Raw genomic sequence first — 16219 nt, 5'->3', positions numbered from 1 at the left:
ATGTGTATAAATGGAATATATATATATATATATATATATACACACACATATATATATATATATATATACATACACACACATATATATATATATATATATATAACCGTAAAATACTGACAGCATGGAAGTAATAATTATAGAAATAAAAATACATGACATGGGTTAAACTGTTAATATAAGATATGCCTCATAACGCACCTTGTTTGTAATACTGTATTTACTGTTTTGATTAGATACTGAAATAGAATCGAGGGGTTGTCCCACAGGGATGATCCCCCAACACAAATGAAAAGCGCATCCTCTCGCAGCAAGTAATTTGGGATCACTAAGGCACCTACTACGGACTAGATTCTATGTTTGCATAATACTTCTACTTTACGTTTGCAACCTTAACGAAATATAGATGACCACAAGGCCATGAATCCTAAAGCTTGCGTTTATACAATATCACAACACTAACCTTTCAAAACTTTAGTATTTTAATAAAATGGCAAGAAATGTTGTTGGGGGTAATACACCATTTGAAATAAAATTAGAATAAAAAGTCACGTGGACTTACAGGTAACCATTTCGAACAGTTTGAGTGAAGGAAGACTCCTGTATGAATGGTTATGAACATGGTATAGGTCTGAAAAAAAGTATGACAAGAATTCTTATGAAGATCTCCCCAGGGAAAGGAGGAAGCTTTTCCTCACTTTCCTTTAATAAAAGAAAATCTATTCGAAAACACAATCTAAAATTACGCAACAGTTTTTGTTTTTGTATCAAAATCTTTATCTTTAAAGAGTACCAAAGACGTATGCATTTATAGAGGATTATATAAAAAAAGCGTGGTTATAAAACCGGTATATACACATACTAAATGATAAAATAATTACATAAAAAATATGTATTTAATTATTTTCAAATGACAAGACGTTGAAGTCTTAAATTATTTTATTCTTCGTTTGAAGAACATGATGTATGCACTATGTTCACTAACTATATATAAACCAGTCCGACATATTAACCGCCCTCTGAAGTTGAAAAGGATATATCTAATGTTTTTAAAGGCCACTCATGAATGGCAGAGCCAAGGGCCAGTGACAATGCCCTAGCAGGAGTATGCCTTAAGGACTGACCATATAATATGACCAGCGGGCAAGACCCCTCTCCCCGAGCTAGGACCCGGGAGGGCCAGGCAATGGCTGCTGATAACTCAGCAGGTATACATAAAGGCTCCTCTAATCCTTTGGTCACAAGAATGGTGCAGTTACAGACACTAAAATAACTATCGAGTTTGAGCGGGTCTCGAACCCGAGTCTGGCAGAACGCCAGGCAATGACCTTTCCATTGGGCTATCAGGATGCATTTTGTCAAGGATTCCTTCACCGGGAAGAAATAAGTATCATATATAATGTTAATTGAAAAAATTATCAAAGGAGATTAGACATGTTAATGTGGACCAACTCGACTTCAATAACTATAGAGATTTCTGAATTTTTCCTCCGTTCGAATGATAATTGAATGAACACTTCTGTGTAGTCTGGTATTATCATCAACAACGTTTAATATTAAAATATAATGATATAATTCCATGCGAGCGAGCTAAAAATAAAAGTATTTACCGATGAGAGAGAGAGAGAGAGAGAGAGAGAGAGAGAGAGAGAGAGAGAGAATTTACCTCATTCGCTTTGCATTTAAAACTAATGTACAAGGTAAGGGTGCTGTTACTAATGAGAAAGGGATAGGAATTATTGTACTCAAATAAATGAAACGTTTATAATCATCACCATTATTACTATTGTTGTTACTGATGTTGCTTAAAATATATCGAAATTCAAAGATTCATTAAAAATTGTAATAGAATTTTACACTACAAATTTCCTAGAGGCGAAAGAAGGAAAACCTAGTACCGCTTACCAAACTCCTAAACAAATGTGAATTTTTTAAAATACTTCGAATTAACTAGATACTAATAATTCATTATACATCTATTCAAAAGGAAAGTCGACCAAAATTTCGTTATGTTCCGCTTTTAAATTGATAAGAAAATAATTGAATCATCAACAGATGGAAACTTTTGAAAGGACCGAAAGGGTTTCAAGTGAATAATTTGGAATTAATTTGCAATATATTAGTGAATTAGTATCTATTCAAAGCACATCGTGGAGGACGAACTAATCAACAAAGTGTTAGTTTCTTTGAAGTTGATTCTTATAACTTACAGATTAAGTAACTAGGTTCGAAAATCTTCAAGTTGCCTTACAGACATATGGGGCAGCTATCGTTTGTAGACTTTAGAAAGACCCTGGAGCATTAACTTGAGAGAGAGAAAAAAAAATAGAAGTCTCACCCAAAAGAGCGAAGTTGATTAAATTAAGAAATTCTAAGAGAGAGAGAGAGAGAGAGAGAGAGAGAGAGAGAGAGAGAGAGAGAGAGGAGCGTAAATAAAGGAAGCATTTGCTTAATATCAAAAGTTAAGTAGTTAAAAAGCAAGTATCCTTTTCTTCTTTAGCTTTTTAAGGTATGAAAACTTTCGTTGCCCATATTAAAACAAGCTATGTAATCAAAACATTGCATGACTAAATTTCTATAAACTACAACTTTTTGTTTAATTCTGGTTAATCAAACTATCAAGCTAAAGTAAAATTGCAAGATAAGTGTAACATGAAAAATTTTGAGCTAAAATACCAACAGAGATAAACTGGCATTTCTGCCATAATTGTTGCAGAAGGGTACAAAGATCATTTTTGCGTCCGCTGTATTTTTTCTCTACAGTTTGTGAAAACAGTTTTGGCATAGTAAAAGAAACAAGACACAGATTTTTCCCTTTACAATACATGAATTTTGTTTCTGCCCTTTTGTATCTGCCTGTTATTGAACAGGACAGAGAAGCAACTAATAATTTTCTTAGCAGGGTCTTCCGGCAGCATTTGATAAATTGAATCTCCAAGAACATTTATCTTTTCATGGCATAACTTTGCTAAGGCAGAGGCTCTGTCTGCCACAAGCAGTTAATGTCCAACAATCATAGGTTATTAAAGATTCAAGAACTGGGTTCCTTTTCAAATCTTAAAAGTAGAGTACTGTGATTGGGCATGCATTCTTTTGGACTGCACTAATCAGCTCAGCAGGGAAGGATTGTATAACATAGATCGAACGAGTATTCTAATTTAAATATCCTCAAATATTCCTTATCAACAACAATTCCCCGATTACATAATATTACATCGACCTTTGTTGGTCACTTAGATTGAAAAAACCGGGTCTTTCCAGAGAATAAAACTTTTCATAACTAATGTGAACAATAAACCTATGAAAGGTGAAACCTTGACACGTTATTTACACTGGGAAAAATACACAAATATTGACAATAATTTGTTATTCCAGCTACAAAAAAAAGGTAAATTAGACAAGTGAATGCCCATACACTAAAGGAAAAATTTAAGACTACCTACTGCAGCAAGTGCAGCTAAAAATTAAGGAATATGCCAAGAAATCCTTAAACTATATATTCAAAGCAATGGTAGATTTAAAAATCTGCAATATAAATTACTCGTGAAGCAATTAAATTAGGTATTCGTCGATATATCTTATAGGCGAAATATATACTATTCCTGAAAACAGCCAAAGCTAAGTAAAGATTGCAGGCTTTGAATTATGATTTCCAATATACTCAAAAAAAAAAATATATATATATCTATATATATATTTTCGTCCATTGATTTACTCTTGTGCGACACTTTCCGACAAATTAATTAATAACTATGAATGTAACATGAAATGTTGGCATGCTAAAAAAATCTTCAGGCATTTAATAATACGAAATCGGTTATTAAAAATGAACTTCAAAGAGCCAAATTTGGTCGACTGATATAAAAAATCAATAAGTACCTTATGTGTGGAGTATTATGAGAGTAATATTTAAAATTAAAAGAAAGAAAGAGAGAGAGAGAGAGAGAGAGAGAGAGAGAGAGAGAGAGAGAGAGAGAGGGGGGGGGTAACAACAGCAAAGGGAAAGGCGCGTATATTACACCCTGTGTTTATACTCTTCCTACAAGCAAATTTAAAGTGTGTATTTACCTTCCATCCTAACATAAACTCAGTTCAAACAGTGGGGACATTTAAAGGTCTTTAATAGCACATATCAATGTCATCTGTGGAGGATTAAAGGTGGGCCAAATAAAAACAGAAATGTAGGATTCTAACATGAATATTCACTAAAACGTGAGACAGAAGCTTATGATGTACAATGAAAAAACAAATATATGAAAAGACTTTGTTTATACAAAATAAGAAAGAAACCAAATAAAACAGCGAACAACAAACAGCATGCAAATACAGTAACAGTAGGAAATGATACACCGCGTGGGAAGTTGAAGACCACACGAATAAGGAAGCATCGTCGTATTCACAAATAAATCATACATGACAACAACTGTACGGTGAGATAACACTGCTAGATTAGATGATTTACGAGAGAATAGAGACTTGAAGTGGATAACAGGGCATTACACATAATCTTACCATGGAGCCGAACTTGGCCACACAACAAGATACCTAGCAGGTGGGTTTCCCAAGGCTTTGCGGGAACAATGATAATCAGACCTTAATTACGTATTTCTGTTGGTGCGAGCCTTGCTTAGGAGAGAGAGAGAGAGAGAGAGAGAGAGAGAGAGAGAGAGAGAGAGATTTTACCTTCCAATGGTAACATACCATAAAGGATACAGTGATTTATATTCTAACTCTGTATCATTCAATATCAAAACCACCTTTATCAAATAAGGACGACAGCTTCAAATGAGAAGAAAATATAATGGTTGAAAAGCAAACGTGGCTAGTTATGGAACCCAAGTCATCTCTCTAATGATTTAATAAACTACACTTTATAATTATAATGGAAATTATAAGAATGATAATTTTTTACTTGAACCGGTATCTTCTTATATTACAGAAAAGGCAAAGCTGAGATATCTGATGGATACTTTAAATTACTCTGAAATATCCCGAAAGCCGGTGGCTTTTTCACACTTTTATTTTACTTTTACCTGATTAATAACAATTAATTTGTAACTTATTAATTTTCAATATTCAATATGAAATTTTAGCATTCTATTTTATAGCAATTTAGGAAATCATTTACTATATCCATTATAATCTCACCATCACGAAGTGCCCTAGTTCCAAATATCAATAACAACGGACAGTCTCCTATGATCAGTCAATGGACAGACCAAGTTTGCTTCTGTAAATTTTGGTTGAAAGAAGTATCCTCTTTAATATTGATTATATTTATCTACTTAAAAAATCACAAAGGCTTCTTTCGCTACCTTAAGAGTAACTCCTATTTAATCTATGAACCTTGAATTTGTTAAGTCATAATGCAGGTTTTGAAATATTACCACCGAAAACATAAAACCATGAATACAAAAATACCTATCTTTCTATAGCTTTCTATGTATCTATCAAAAATAAATAAATCATTTATAGGTATTTTGAATAATGTTACGTATAACAATCAATCCATATCGTAACATAACATACATAACATAAAATGTACACGCAAATGTATCATATAAGGATACATATGCATGATAAAGCTTTGCAACAAATTCTAGCATACATGTAAAATTGTCTCAATTCTGTCTTTTCGTATGTGGGTGTACAGACGTCACTCATACACTCCATTCTTAAGTGGAACAAATGCATATATAAAACAAACAGAGTTTATCAAAGGTCAAGGTTATATATGGCTGATATTTATATTTACAAATCCAGTGAACGTTGACTTTACTGAATCTAAAATACAAATTAAAGCTTTTCCTGATGAAATTTTAAACAAATTAAATGATTAAAAGTCTAATCTTCCAAAAGTTATTTCTTGCATTTACAATATAATAATAATAATAATAATAATAATAATAATAATAATAATATTAATAATAATAATAATAATAATAATAATAATAATAATAGTGGAATGAAAAAGAACCCGCTTGACTAGGGGGCGTATCAATCACAAATGAAAAGGGTTCCTTCGATAGGGCGAGGGGTTACATTAGAGGGCGATGAGGTAAAGGGGTAACTTCCACGAAGGAGGGTGAAGAGGCAATTTTGGTTAGACAGTGGACTTACAATTTTGAAAGGGACGAAGGTCCAAGCGAGCTAGGGAAGGGAAGCTAAAAAGGTATCCCCTTAGGAAGGAGTAAATCACATTGAAAAGGCGAGTTGAATAGGGATGGATAATTAGAAGGAAAAGGGTGTAGGGGTCACTTTGGCAGGAATAAATAGTGAAGGGATTGTGGAAAAACTTTAGTATGGAGAAATGATGACTTAAGGAGTAAGGGTGAAGGGATTGACTCAAGAAAGGTGAAAATGAAAGTGTAACTTTGAAGGTATGAAATATAAGGGTTACTGAAAGAAAGTGAAAGTATTACTTTAAAAGGTATGAAATAAAGGGGTTACTTAAGGAGAGTGAAAGTGAAACGAAGCTACTTTACAGTTGGAGAAATGGAAAGGACTAAGTGAGGTTGGGGAAATGGACATATAGGGACAGTGGGTGAATTACCTGTCGTTACATGGAAGGCCGGAAATAAGGGATATGGGGTCTCTTTAGAAAGAGTAAACGTGAAAGAATACCTTTGAAGAGATTTTTTTTTTCTGGGGGGGGGGGGATTTTTTTTTAAAGTCCAGTTACTTATCGGAAATGTTTCCCCGAGTGATTTGGAGGGTTATGAAATTATTGAGTGACTAAAACATACATCTATCAGCTGATGAAGAAATTGCTACCTAGTCGTAGAAAAAGGAAGATAAATAAAAAATCTAGCAAGGTATTTTCCCTTCAAACGAGTACAGATAGGCAAAAATATAATACTGAAGGAGCAAGACTAGTAGAATATTTCGAATACACACTTGAGCACTAGATTCTTCGACGATTCCACTATTGTTGTCGGTTGTACTTTGCGCACTAATAACAAAATGTCCTAGTCTTAAATTTTACCTAATAAATGCTGATGAAGTTCATCACACTTATTCAAACTTTATCAGTGCGCTAATAATTTATCAGCACTATCTGGACTATATATATTTCTTCCGCTAATAATTTATCAGCACTATCTGGACTATATATATTTCTTCACTCTGACATTTACCCAGATTGTTTTTTTATCCAGATTATTTTTGTCATTAATTATTTATTATTACCAAGAGATCAATATCTAAAGTATATCCTAATATGTTACTTTCATTACGGTCTTTAACGCTAGTAGACAATTGTTATTATAATGCAACCATTCTTTTCATATATATATATATATATATATGTGTGTATGTATGTATATATATATATATATATATATGAGAGAGAGAGAGAGAGATCGTAGTCTGATGAGTTTTCAGGTAACTGAATCTTTGAAAGCAATAAGGAAAAATATTTGGTTATGTTGATAAAATCTATCGCACTGGCAGTGTGATGTCATATTTGTTTTCAGAATTAAGGATTTGCAAAAAATCTAAAAAAATTCAAACTTCATATTACCCTACGACCTGTTCATCGTCAACGTCATCTTTCTCTTAACCCGCTAAGAGTATAGCGATTAAACTATAGATTAGTCTGCTCGAAACTCGGGAATCATCACTTTTTTTTTTTTTCTTAAATCACTTTTCCTTTCAGGTCTGAGTCATAAAAACAGCCTCAATGTCAGACTCCCCATTAAATGTTCATATCATCTGTGAAGATGTATGTTAACCGATCCTGGGAGATGGGTGGTAATTTACATACCTCAATCGACATTGACCGAAGCGGTTATGACACCAGATAACACCTAAGAGATACATATACCTATTAAAGATATAACCATTTTGTTGCAAAATATTCTTTCATAAAATATTGAGTCCATAAATAAATTAAATCATGTTTTACTACTCTATTAAACTTTCATGTAAAAATTTATGAGGTTTAAAAAATTCTATGACTTCTCAACTATTCTTAAAATCTCTGTAGTGTCAATAATCGGACAGCTGGAATTACAAATGTCAACACGAACATTGAACGCCAACGATGACACAAATTGCGCCCCATAAAACCGTCTCGATCATTCACAAATATCGTGCTTCAATGGGCCGTTCAACACCGCATTAAATTCATAGTAACTACCTCACTAATGTCCAAATCAATTTGCTCATTCATAGCAGCCCATTATGGCAAGTTATAAGGACTCGCTGCCACTTCTCTCCTCCTTTTCTCCCCCTCTCCAGCCCTCCCCCACACCACCCTTTCCCCCCACTTCCCTTATTCTTCTTCCCTCGGCAATTGCCTTCTTTATAGTCCTCATCTAAAGCTAATACCGTCCTTCCGAGTCGCTGGGATTCAAACGGTCATCAAGAAACATCTTAACCTCCTTCCTCCTGCTTGAGGGAAGAGATCGCCCGCCCGACCCCAATCACCTTCAGATCATTGCGGCAACACCTTTTATATGCGCTCACAAAGACCACACACTCCTTTTCCCTCTCCCTCTTCTTACTCCTTCTCCTCCTACCTTTCCTCCACCGCATTCCCCAGAAGCAGCAGCGCTATTCCTGTCAAGTGGAGAGTCATAAAGATCGCACCCAAATGATCGTCAACAGTCAATGAGATATTTTAGAGGCCATTTCGGGGAGAGGGTTATGTGGCGGATGGCCTTGACCGTGAAAACGTTTTATGAGCCATCATGTAAAGTTTATGGACGCTCGTCATGGCTGTTCTTAGTGGGTTATGGCCACGGGTTAAAGGGAGACACACACACATATATAACACTTTTGTCAACTTCTTCCGGTGCTTTTTGAGATGCCTTCTCTCAGTCTCTCTTTTACTTCTCATTCTACCTGTTGCAACGCCAGTAAATTTATTCCCAAGGGAGGGCGAAATAGCGTTTAAAAGAAAGGGAGGGAGGGGGAAATATGGTACTGTTGATTGGATAGACTCTTATAAAGGCTTCTTTCTTCTTCTCCGGCTCTTTGGGAGAGAAGTTCAAGGTCGTAGTTTAGGATGGGAGCTAAGCGGAAATTTACGAGCTTCAGACATGGGAGTGCTAATAGGCAGGTTTGTTTTGGTTTAGTTATGTGTGCCTCCAAATCTTAACTCTCTCTCCCTCTCTCTCTCTCTCTCTCTCTCTCTCTCTCTCTCTCTCTCTCTCTCGTAAAAGAATGTGTAAATGTGTATTACATAATTTCTTGGCTAATGTGCTAAATCTAATCTTTCGGGTAATCTAGCAGTAGAATGGCGAGTAGGCATTTGAAATATGTTCGAACATTAAAAATTGGATAATGATGAAATAAATGTCTTTAGAGCTTTACCCATTTTTTTAAAGGTAAAAAACCCTAATAAATGTACGCATTAACTATATATATATATATATATATATATACCGTATATATCTATATATATCTATATATATATATATATATATATACCGTATTTATACATATAATAAGGGTCATAGACGAACCTCTACAGATTGTTAATGAATATACGTACATAAGACAGACATAAGTGTTTTACCAGGACGCAATACCGGAATTAAAAGAATATGATTGAGATTGATGAAGAGCTTAAAAAAAGAAGTCCCTTTCTCTAAAGCGAAAAGTATTTAATTCGGTGGTCCTACCAGTATTCAGTATTAAGTCTTGCATCAGAAACTTGGAGCATTACTAAAGCCTTATAACATGAGCTAGTTACAACTCAAAAGCTATGGAAAGAATTATAATGGGAACAGAGAGAAAAAGTGCAAAATGGATACGAGAGCAAACTAAAGTACAGTAGAGGATATTCTAAAAACATGTAAGGAAAAGAAATAAACAAGGGCAGGAAGATATAATGAGAATGACAAATAATAGATGAACAAGAAGAATAACAGAATGGATACCTAGAGTTTGCAAAAGAAGCAGAGGAACGGAAGGCAAGACGCTGGGTTAACGAATTAGGAAAATTTCCAGTTGTAGACTGGCATAGAAGACCATGAACAGACTCAAGTAGTTGGACATTTCTGAGGCCTTTGTCCTGCAGTGAACCAGTTACGGCCGATGAGGATGATGACACACATACTTATATGTATATATATATATGTGTGTGTGTATATTATATATATATATATATATAAATATATATATATATATATAAATATATACTGTATATATATAATATATATATATATATATATATAGACATAATTGTATCCTTTTGCACACACACACACACACACACATTATATATATATATATATATATGTATATATATATATATATAATTATATATATATATGTATATATATACATATACATATACATATATATATATATATATATATTACATATACATACATATATATATATAATATATATATGTGTATATATATATATATGAATGTGTATATGAAATTTTATCAAACCACTTATATGCATCTACATTTTTGAAGAACCTATTTTTGCCTTATTTTTCCAATCCGTCATATGCAGTACTTCAACCACCATCGCTGGCTTTTCATTTTCACTTTTGCATGTTTAAGGGCATAATAGGCTCCTATAATTACCTTTCAAGGAATAAAATTTCCGGTTTACTATATTGAACAGTTTATTACTATCATCATCATTATTACAGTATTATTATTATTATCTATTATCATCATCATCATCATTATTATTATTATTATTATTATTATTATTATTATTATTATTATTATTACTTGCTAAGCTACGATCCTAGTTGGCAAAGCAGGATGCTATAGGCCCAGGGCCCCTAACAAGGAAAATAGCCCAGTGAGGAAAGGACACAAGGAAAAATAAAATATTTCAAGAACAGCAACAGCATCAAAATAGATATTTCCTATGTAAACTATAAACATTTGAACAAAACAAGAGGGAGAAAAATAAGATAGACTAGTATGCCCGAGTGTACCCTCAAGCAAGAGAACTCTAACCCAAGACAGTGGAAGACCATGGTACAGAAGCTATGGCACTGCTCAAGACTAGAGAACTATGGTTGATTTTGGAGTGTTCTTCTCCCAAAAGAGCTGCTTACCATAGCGAAAGTCTCTCTTCTACCCCTTACCAAGAGGAAAATAGCCACTGAGCAATTACAGTGCAGTAATTAACCCCTTGGGTGAAGATGAATTGTTTGGTAATCTCAAGTGTTGTCAGGTGTGAGGACAGACGAAAATCTGTAAAGAATAGGCTAGTCTATTCGGTGTATGTGTAGGCAATAGGAAAGTGAACCGTAACCAGAGAAAAGGATCCAATGTAGTACTGTCTGGAGTCAAAGGCCCCCCATAACTCTCTAGCAGTAGTAACTCAACGGGCGGCTGGTGCCTTGGCCAACCTACCAAGTAGGTTGAACGAAATAAAATTATCACTTCGTAATACAGTATGATGACAAGAGGCAACGAACGAATTAAACGAAAAATGATAGTAATAAAAAGGTGAAGATGACAATCAACTTAAGGCGTACACTAACAACTGGTATAGACGTTTAGGGAATAGTAACTACTATCAAGATGACATCAATGATACAACAATGATACAGCAATAATGTTGGAAGCAATGAAAAATACTTTACGGATGCAAATAACGATAGTAAAAAAAAAAAAATAAGCATTCAAAAATATTTATGGCCGGTGTACTAATAACAACAATTATAAGGCGTTAACATTTATTTGAAGAAGTTAAAAGACAGTCCAAATACTAACAGTGTGTCATTCATTAAGATTATTAAAGAAAAATAATGTTGCAAGAAAATAGACAATAAACATGAAGCAAATGAGGTGTTAGAATCATACCCGTTCGTTCGTCTAGATTGCCCGGGATATACATCCTAGTGGGGGCTCTTAGACTCAAGGTCTAGCCCCCCAAAGGAGGATATTATCGCTAACTATAATTGAATGGGAGTTGGAAAAATAGAAAATTCTCACTTTTTCCCAAATTTTCAATACTCGTCTAACATCAGGCCATTTTGGATGATTAGATTACAGTAATTTCTGTTTGGGAATCAGGCAGAAAAGTTGTTCGTGCGATGATTTTCGTGTTACCTTAGTGGTAACAAAAACCAAATCTAGCAGCAATCTGGTAGTAAAAAGTGTTTTCTACAGGTCCAAATAAACCGCCGAGACAGCTCACTGACTTGGCAGTGACGCTTATCCCTAAGAACAGCACTAAATGTTGCGGAAAACAAGTAAAGCGTGTGTATGCTGGTTTAGTAGAGTTCAGAGGTCTACATCAGATCTCTTGACCCATTACTATAATCAAGGCAAGGTTTGTCATTAAACATGCTTAGCCCAAACAAACCATCAATTAAGAAAAACAGAAGGAGTTTGGTCAACTCCAGGATAAACTATTACCCATAAAAGGGAATATACGCAAATTAAGGGTCACCAAGAATTACATGAGGATATTCTACATATATATGCAACTTAGGGAGAAAACATACTGTGTATTGTATCTGCTTCAAACAAGTGACTGGAGGTTAACCAGGCTTTGAAACGTTTGACAGAATTCCTTGCGAGTACAGTACATGCACACACGATTGTGTTCGTTGTTTTGCATAACTTCGACTTGAATGCACTGCATAACCACCGTTAATGTTTCATTGTTCATATTGCAGATAAGGATATAAATATATATAATATTTCTTCCATTAACAGGTAAAATTTCGCAGTTTTAAAGATCACCAAAACAGATGAAAGCGTGGGTTAAGGGCAAAATGTATTTCATCTTCACAGCCATTTATCGCTAGAGATATTATTATTATTATTATTATTATTATTATTATTATTATTATTATTATTATTATTATTATTATTATTATCATTATTATTATCACTTGCTAAGCCATAACCCTACTTGGAAAAGCAGGATGCTATAAGCCCAGGGGCTCCAACAGGGATAATAGCCCAGTGAGGAAAGGAAATAAGAAAAAATAGAATATCTTAAGAACAGTAACATTAAAATAAATATTTCCAATATACACTATAAAAACTTTAACAAACAAGTGGAAGGGAAATAGATAAAATAGTGTGCCTAAGTGTACCCTCAAGCAAGAGAACTCTAACCCAAGATAGTGGAAGACCATGGTACAGAGGCTATGGCACTACGCAAGACTAGAGAACAATGGTTTGATTTCGGAGTGTCCCTCTCCTAGAAGAGCTGCTTCTCATAGCTAACGAGTCCCTTCTACCCTTACCAAAAGGAAAGTAGCCACTGAACAACTACAGTGCAGTAGTTAACCCCTTGAGAGAAGAAAAATTGTTTGGTAATCTCGGTGTTGTCAGGTGTATGAGGACAGGAGAATGTGTAAAGAATAGGCCAGACTATTCGGTGTATGTGTAGGCAAAGGGAAAATAAACCGTAACCAGAGAGAAGTATCCAATATTGAACTGTCTGACCAGTCAAAGGACCACATAACTCTCTAGCGGTAGTATCCCAACGGGTGGCTGGTGCCCTGGCCAACCTACTACCTATAAATAGAATGGCAAGAAGTTACATCTTCGCACAATATATAGTAGAATTAGATGGGGCTATGGAAGTTGAGGTAGAGACTGATATATCTGAAAACTCTACGAATTGGTGAAAGTTAGAACGACTAAGATTATGATTAAAAAGGTATAGCCATAAAACAGAGCGACCGAAATTAGTATGAAAGGTAGGAGAATGCAAGTAGTTGATTCACATGGCTCTTTGGAAGATAATATATTGAAATTATAAGACGAGAGAAAAATAATTTCACAAAATGTGTGAAGGAAGGAAGACAGCAGGATTTCTGCTAAAATTAGAGGAACATTTAGCAGTTGAAAAAAATGATGGGCGTTTTTTATTCAGCTGAGCCATCAAATCTTAATGTAATATGATAAAGTGACGAAGAAAAATATACAACGGGGATGTCTTGATAACCAACTGCGCTCGAAGACCGAGAAAGTATTAACTAGATGTAGTTACCGAGTTAAAGCATAAACTATACAGGAAGTGCTGAAGTCAATCCAAGATACAAGTGAGTGAAGCAAGGTGTGAAAGGATAGGATATACACGAGATGCTGATGATAAACCCTTCTGTGATAGCAAATAGAGCAGCTGATGTAAAGAATGTTTTCTGCAAGTACAGATCCTTGATACGGCAAATTAAAGAAATGATCGTAGACAGGGTTAAGGCATAAATCTCTATGGAACCATCCCTCCTCAGGAATAGTGAAAAATACACATTAAATTTATATATGTGTACACTCATCCATGTGTGTATGTATAGTTATATACACATTTACGAGCTATTTACTTGTACTCAGTCATTTAGAGGTCTATACATGACTGTACATTTTTACCAGATGTTTGCCTCCAATTTTCTCTCCTGTGAAGGATAAACTGTGATGACTAGGAAATTGTGGCAGCTATTTTCAATTTTGAAAGTCATGGTCAAGCTCACAAAATTACTAAGCTTAGCGTCACTTTGCCTCTTACTATGGATTACAAAATTGAATGAACATCTCTCATTGTTTAAAGCATATCGCCAAGGTTAAATTTGTGTAGACACAAACGTAGAGACATACGGAAACCCTCCTTTTTCCACGTAACTGTATGAAGGTTTTAATTTTCGCAAGATTGACTGAGATTCCCTCACCTGTTTGTGAGTTTCAATGATATTGTATGACAAAGTGTAAGTATGACAGACATACAGATTATTATTATTATTATGATTATTATTATTATTATTATTATTATTATTATTATTATTATTATTATTATTATTATTATTATTAATAATAATAATAATAATAATAAAAATAATAAAATTATTGTAATTGTTATTATCATCATCATTATGTTTATCACTAGCCAACCAACAACCCTAGTTAGGAAAGCAGGATGCTACAAGACTAAGGCTCCAACAGGTACAGTGAGCCTGAGTGTACCCTCAAGCAAGAGAACTCTAACCCAAGCTAGTGGAAGACCAAGGTAAGAGGATATGGCACTATCCAAGACTAGAGAACAATGTTTAGTATTGAAGTGTCCTTTTGCTAGGAGAGAGAAAGACATGGACAGATGAAAGGCAGATCTAATACACATCTATGTGTGAGTGGTCTACCATTCTGACTTATTTGACTGAAATCTCTTGAAGCGTGTACGAGTTGCAATGACACAGAAAATGGGACGCACGTACTAACTGTCCTAAAGCCCAATGGGACATGGGCAAATGGAGTACAGAAAATATGAAAACTTTTTCTTATTCTACTTTCAAAAGTAAATGTTGTAGCTTACTAGGATCATTAGATATTGGCAATCTGTGGGTACTGAATTCAAGCAGCCCTCACCAATTGATAGATTTCCCAACCTTTGTGCCGAGACTGATAAAGAACCCCTTAAACTATATTGAAGTATTTACGGTGAAAAGGCAAGAATGAATGAGACAGATGAACAATATTCTTTCATGGTATTCTATGCAGGTTTGATTTAAATCTCTATGACCTCTAAAAAATGAAGACTAAAAAATTTGACATACATAATCATACACACAGATGGTGGAATAACCCAACTTACCGTAGAAGACCGACGCTTGTAATTTACATGGTGTACGCAAAATTAATTTCCTAGACAGGTAGGTGTGAGGCCTGACAAACTCTCTTCATGTGCATTTATGTATGATGGTGTATCACTGTCTCAAGTTTACCTGAAATAGATCAAGCCTTTTAATAGATGATATCACAGTATCAGGGCGGCATTAATCGATCGACAGACATGTACTTCAAAACAAGTTTGATTAGAATACCTTCCTCAATGTTTTAGATTTAATGAATGTATATCCCTATACATTACATATAGTGTGTGTACACACACACAATATATATATATATATATATATATATATATATATATATATATATATATTATATATACATATATATATATATATATATATATATATATATATATATATATATATATATATATATATATATATATATATATATACATATATATATATATATATATATATATATATATATATATATATATACATATGCAGAACAAAATTAAAATGAATGGTAGTTGATTTGGTTTAGAACAAAAAAGCTAGACGTTTCAACACTTAGCAAGGCAAAGACGACAAACCAGTCTTTATAAGAATGCGAAGGGAAAAAAAAATATTTCTAGAGTATTTGAGAAGTAATCAGGTGTGAAGTCAAGAGCACAGCCGGGATAGTCAGAGGAGTACAAATTCGTTAGT

General features: G+C 34.1%; 1 long non-coding RNA gene across 3 annotated transcripts in view; it reads right to left on the bottom strand.

Moving 5' to 3' along the window:
- The window catches only part of LOC137615326 (uncharacterized), a 318404-nt gene that overhangs the window by 99015 nt on the left and 203170 nt on the right, over nt 1-16219 (bottom strand). Inside the window, exon 1 of one of the 3 annotated variants that reach the window (XR_011039223.1) lies at nt 15532-15652. The exons of the other annotated variants lie outside the window; for them this stretch is intronic. This is a non-coding gene — a long non-coding RNA (uncharacterized lncRNA). Of the gene's footprint in view, nt 1-15531; nt 15653-16219 lie in introns of those variants that run through there. 3 annotated transcript variants of the gene reach the window in all.

This window comes from Palaemon carinicauda, chromosome 21 (genome assembly GCF_036898095.1).
Source record: "Palaemon carinicauda isolate YSFRI2023 chromosome 21, ASM3689809v2, whole genome shotgun sequence".
NCBI lineage: Eukaryota > Metazoa > Arthropoda > Malacostraca > Decapoda > Palaemonidae > Palaemon > Palaemon carinicauda.
This window is presented reverse-complemented; position numbering and strand designations above follow the sequence as displayed.